Genomic DNA, 6,229 nt, shown 5'->3' on the forward strand with positions numbered 1-6,229 from the left:
TATTGCTCCAGAGGCTGTTTTTCCAAGAGCCTCTCAGCTTTCTAACAGCCAGGCTCTTCCTCCCAGCCCTGCCTCTCCCGCCAAGGCTCTCGTCACACCGCGCGGAGGTGGGCGAGGAGCAAAAATAGACAAATTAAGAAAACCTCAAAAGGCCAAAAAATGAAACTGGGAGTTGGGCTCTGCAGGCTCCAGGTTTGCTTTGCCTCCGCGTTGCATCAGCTCTGCTCCTCTCTGCTGCCTGCCTTGGAGCTGCACCGGCTCAGGGGCAGAAACAAAGCCCTGGGTGATCTCAGCCTCCTGAGACGGCTCCTCAGGAGCTGGGTTGGAGGGACCATGCCCTCGGCCCAGGGCTCGGAGCCCTTGCAGTGCAAGCCTGGGCTGGTGTTGTCCATGGGCAGTGTAGGGAACGATGAGCATGGGTTTTGGGGAGGCAACCTCAGCAAAGTCCCTCCCCAAGCATCTGAACCTCTCATTTTCCCCTTGCCTGGACATCATTACATGAGCAACAGGCTCTTGCCCAGCCCCAGGCCACTCGTCCCCTCTGAGTCCTGACTACTCACTCAGCAGTGGATGGGTGGTTTAAATGCTGGTGTCACTTCTGCTTTTAACCTTCACCCTGCCAGGAGCTTTGTGTCTTTCTAGCATGTGTTAGAGGATGCAGAGAGGGACACCTGGGAGGCCTTTGACCCAAGGATGCAGCAAATGCTGAAAGAAAAGGTCAGCTCCTCCCCACACTCAGCCCCTGGCTTGGGGCAAGAGCCAGGAAGGGAGGACCTGGAGGTACTTGGTGGGTGCTGCTGGAAGGCTGGGATCCTCCAAGCCTCTGCCAAGAGCCATTTCAGCCAGGATGGATGAGCAGAGGGGCAGGTGGGGGCGGGAGGGTTTGCTCTGGAGGCAGGGGATGTGTCGGGCAAGTGCTTTCTCAGACACCTGCTTGCCCTCTGCCCCGGCTTGGGGGCTCAACAGTGCTTCCGTGGGACCCCCTGCAGCAGAGGGAAGGCAGCCTGTGCTCCCATCACGCTCTGCCCAGGGGGTGAGGAGTGACAGCAGCTCTCCTGTGAGGCAGATTTCCTGCCGTGGGCAGGTTTCCCCTGACACTTCCCATAGGATGCTTCTCTTGGGAGAGATACAAAGGCTGTGCTGGGCCAAAGGTGCTTGAAGCAGGACCAGACCCTCGCAGGGATGCCCCACGGTGCCTTTAGCTGTGATGGCATCAGAGGGCTCCAGCCCATCTCGCCCCAGCCCAGCCTTGCAGATCCCGTGCCCGGTGTGCCGGGGCGAGCTGGGCAAGGTGCAGTCCTGGGCACATTCCTGAAGGGCGAGTCGGCCGCAGTCCATTAGCTGGTCATTAGGGCTATTAGCTTAATCACGGGGTGTTTCCTGCCACGCTCTGTGATCATCTGTGATCAGCGTGTGAGGGTCACGCAGGCTGCTCCGTGGGGAGCAGGTGGCTGCTTTCCACACATCCGTGGCACTCCTGTGCGGGGATCTGCCACCCTCCATCCATCCATCCTCTCCAGTTGCCATGGCTACATCAGAGTTTACTCTTCCCCGCCCTCGGCCGCCTGCATGGGCGTGATGCAAAAAAAGCTTCCTGCGTGATGCAGAAGGCTCAGGGCCGTGGGACCCCCCGGCTCTGGCATCCCAGGGGTCACCCCGCGGAGCAACAGGCGCCGACCAGCCCGGCAGCGCTCGTGCCCCAGCCCGGCGGCAGCTTTGAGGGGCTCAGGAGAGCTGTGGCCCTTTTGGGGTGCTGCCTTCTCCTGCTGAGGGCAGCAGGGCCCCGGGGAGGCAGCGAGTGACCTTCTGGGGATCCGTGCAGGCGCGGAGCTGTCGGCCGCCGCTCGGTCGATGCGAGGTGACAGCGCGGAGCAGAGATCCCGGGGCGGGCGCTCAGGCTGCGCCTCGCTGATGCGGGAAGACAAAACCTGAGCGCTGGGTCACCGCCTGCCGCCCAAGCGGCCGAGCGTGGGGCACTGGAGGCCTCTCTGGGGAGGGAGGGAGGGCGCAGGGGGATGTCAGAGCACAGCCCATTTCCAGCTGCCGAGCTCCCCAGGCAGGAGGAGGCTTTGGCCGAGGGGCTCCCAGGACACGGGTGGGTGAAGGGTGTGTGGCTCCAAGCCCACGGGAGCTGTGATTCACGGCCCGCTGCGGGAAGTGCTTCCATAGCCCAGGTGTGTTTTGGCTGCGAGGAGCCACCCGTGCCAGAGGCTTAGTCACTGCTGGGGCAGTCCTCATGCCTCACCCCAGCAGCTCAGGCATCCCCCCGTGCCTGCCTGATCTGTGTGGAGGGAAGCATTGGCCCCCTGAGGCCAGTGGTCCCACCTGATGGGCTACAGGTGACTGTGAGCCCTACAGGGCTGTGAGGAGCAGCGCCACTCTCTGCTGGTTGGACTGAGGGGCTCCCTTCTAGCCCCTGGGGGAGCAGAGATGGTGGGGTGCAGGGACCCCACGGCGTGGGCTGTGCTTCAGCAGCTCCTTTGGTGAGACACGGGGCACAGAGGGGTGCTGGGGAGGGTGAGGTGAGCTCCGGCCGGGCTCTGGCACGCTGAGTCACAGGGCTGTGAGCTGGGAGCTGTGAGCCATGGCGTGAGTGCCTCCGGCCCGGCCAGCGCCGCTGCTCCGCGTCCTTCCCCGACCCCTCTCCCTCTGCCCCGGGGCAGGCTCCGCGGCCAGGCGGGGAAGCGAGGGCTGATGGCCTGGCTTGGCCTGGCAGCTCAGCCTCCCCAGAGGTGCCCACTGCTCCTTGCACCTCTCCCTCGGTGGCTCCTTCCTCCCCATCCCAAGCCATGTATCACCATCTGCCTCCTGGGCAGCCAAGCTGAGGTCAAAGACTCACAGAGCTGTTTGGGTGGGAATGGACCATTAAGGGTCATCCAGTCCAAGCCCCTGCAGCCAGCAGGGACACCTGCAGCTAGGGCAGGCTGCTCAGAGCCCCTGACAACCTGACCTGCTGTGGGGCCAGGGATTCGTCTCTGACCCACCACAAGGCCCTCAGACATCTCCTGAGAGCTGAGCCTGCAGCGTGCTCCTGCAGAGCCCCAGCAGCGCTGCTCCGAGCTCCCCATGGCCTTCAGTGGGGAGGGCTGGGCAGTGCTGGTGCCTGCAGAAGCTGCTTCATGGAACACTGACTCTCCAGTCAGGTTTTGCGAAAGAAATGAGATGTCAGTGATTGTATGGAAAGGTCAGGGGATGCCAGGCTGCTTTCTCAGGTGTAAAAGGTGATCTTTGTGATGGAGCAGCCACTGCCTCACCGCTGTGGCGCCACAGGAACCCGAGGCAGTGGGCACCTCACGTGCTCTGAGCTCATACTTGACCCACACCTGGGGTTTCTCATGCTTTCTCCTACTCCATTGTTGCCCTTTGGTTTCCCACATGGTCCTGACCCAGGGCTGCCACGATGTGCCAACACCAGGCTGGGATGTGTGGCCTGGGCTGTGGTTCCTCTCTGGAAGGATGCTTAGCTCTGTGGGGAGCAGCCAGGCAGGATGGAGGCACAGCAGGACAGGGGCACGGCAGGGTGAAACCCCACAGCATGAGGTGCTGGTGGTGTCACTCCCTGTTCCCCTCCATCAGCTCCAGCCAGAGGGAGTGGGGTGGAAACAGCTCTGCTTCCCCTGTGCCACTCTCTCCTCACTCAAATCCTGCTGGCTCTTCCCGGAAGGCTGCTGAACCAGTTTGTTGGAGGAGCAGAGGGATGGCTGTGGGGCATCGCCAGCTGCCTTGGACTTTTTTCCTTGTTTGGTGTCAGGCTGGCCAGGAGGGCAGCTCGGGTGTTCCTCTAAGCGCAGCTGAGTGGCTGCTGCTCCAGCACCGGTGCTCTTTGTCTGCAGAAGGAAGAGGTTTAGGTTTCACCGGCCCCACCTGATGGGAATTCGAGCAGGCACTAAAACTAGGGCTGCTTGTGCCGACGTTATCGGCCTGCTCTGCTCTGCTCTGCGAGGAGCGGGGGAGCGCCCGGGATGTGCTCCTGGCAGCCCCCGGGATGTGCTCCTGGCAGCCGCCACCCCCCGGGGCTGAGTCACCAGCGGCCCGGGTGCGTGAGCTGCCGGTGACGGCAGCGGTGAGACCCAAAAAAGAAAGCCCAGCTCCGGTGCTTTCCGTGGCAGGCGAGGAGCAGAGCCCCGAAGAGGACTCAGCCCTCGCAACAGCTCCTGCCCTGGTGACTAAGCCTGCGCTGGGGTGGAGCAGGGGCAGCCTCCCCTCACCGCCCCAGCCCTGCCTAATGAATTCCGCGGGTCCCCTACCGGCACTCGGACCCCAGCTGGCCTCTCCTGCCCGCCCCGGCCTCGTTCCACGTTTGCTCCCCCCCATTCACCCGAACCTCTGATGAAGCCAGCTGCAGCCCTTCGCTGGGAGCTGCCGGCTGCTAACGAGCCCTGGCCCCCGGAGCTCATGCAGCAGCTCCCCTGACAACCCCCGGGGGTGGGTTTGCCTTTTTCTCTCCTTCTGAAATGTTATTTGTTTTATTTTCCCCTGTCTGAACTAGCACTGGTCCCAGGGCAGGGTCTGGTTGGAACTGGATGATCTTTAAGGTCCCTTCCAACCCAAACCCATCAATCCATGAGTAAGTGTGGGCCCCGTGGCAGCAAAGTTATTGAAACAGGTCTGTGGGGACTGCCTTTGATTGCCTCTTTTTGCACAGCAAAGTCCTGATGGGGGACTTTGAGGTGTCTGAAAAGCACTTTGTGGGGTTTCCTTTCACTGGCAGCAGCAGCCCAGAGTTTGTGTCTGGGTGATACAGGGCAGCAGGACCCCTGCCGGTGCTGCTTCCCAAGCCACAGCCTGAGCACAGGATCAGGCTCACAGAATGGGAGGGGCTGGAAGGGACCTCCGAGGGCCACCACGTCCACCTCTCCTGCCAGAGCAGCATCAGCTGAAGTTGATCACATAGGAACCAACAGCCAGGGAAGGATCTGGCCCATGGCAGGGGCGGCAGCAGCCATCCCCTTGCCCCTGCCGTCCTGCCCCTGCCGTCCTGTTCGGCTGCCTTCCTGTTCCAGCATCCCAGTTAAAAATAAGCCCTCACGCCACGGCAGTGAATGGGGCTCTGATTTCCCTCTGCTGCTGCTCCGGAGAGCTGTGTTGTAAATAGAAAGCCATATCCATGGCAACCCCAACTTTTCATTAGTGTTAATTACTTGCAGAGTGCCGGAGCCGCGCATGGCGCTTCCCGGCGCCGACAAAGATAGAAGGCTCTGCTCAAAGCCTCTCACACCACAGCCAGGAGGCAGCCAGCTCCTGGGAGCCTGCAGCTGGCTCTGGCAGGCAGCGATGGAGACATTTTGTGAGGATCAGAGAGGAGCTGGGATTTAAAGCAGGAGGGACGGGAGAGGCAGCCAGCAGCTCAGGGGCAGCTTTTCTCCCCCCAGACACTGCCCCAGGTGTTGGGAAATGGCTCAGAGCAGGGAGGAGGGGGACAAAAGCCACAGGCAGAGGGACTGCCCTGTAGCCAAGCAGTGGCTTGTCTCTCCTCAGGTTCATGGTGGTGGAGAGAGCATGGAGGGGAGGAAGGGCCAGTGGGGCTTGCCACCAGAGGGGCAGGGATCTGCTGGTGTTGGCTGCAGCCCTCCTGCCCTGCAGGAGCCTTCTGCTCTGTCTGGAAAGCAGTGCAGCTGAGCTCACTTCTGAGCAGAGGAGCTGGGCCTCAGCTGGCACCATCTGAGTGGCTTTTGCTTCTCTGTTCATTGGGGTTGATTCTATTGGAAGAGGATCACAAGCTTTAGAGTGAAGAGTCCCATCCTGCCTCCCCACACTGGCTGGTCTGGCCCCAGCCAGCTCCAACTGGTTCCATTTGTACCCCAAATCCTGCTCCTGGTGTGTCTATGGCAGCTGACCACTTGCCCATCCTCAGGCCATGGTGTGAGCAGCTGTGGGCTGGCTGTGCCTTGGTGGTCTCTGCATGGTCATGGCCAGTGTCCAAGAGCCTCCCACAGGCCCTGGTCCCCATCTCAGCCCCAAGCTTGGCACAGGCACAGATGAAGTTCTGTAAGCCAGCTGCCTTCTCCTGAGGTGCCTTTGCTGGCCCTGCTGCTGCAGCAGGTGGTGTTACAGCCTGGCAAGCAAAGGCAACAGGAGCAGCAGAGGTGCTGGCCCTGGCACAGGCCTTGCCTGCTTGGGAGATGCCCTGTGAAAGGGGAAAATCCTTCTTTTATCCTTGAAACATCCCAGCTCTGCCCCTTCACTGCCTCCTGCTCTCTTACTGTGCAGAAATGTCTTTGCTGGTTCC

The sequence above is a fragment of the Melanerpes formicivorus genome, unplaced genomic scaffold (genome assembly GCF_026170545.1).
Source record: "Melanerpes formicivorus ecotype bairdi unplaced genomic scaffold, bMelFor1.0.p_v2 SCAF_29, whole genome shotgun sequence".
Classification (NCBI taxonomy): domain Eukaryota; kingdom Metazoa; phylum Chordata; class Aves; order Piciformes; family Picidae; genus Melanerpes; species Melanerpes formicivorus.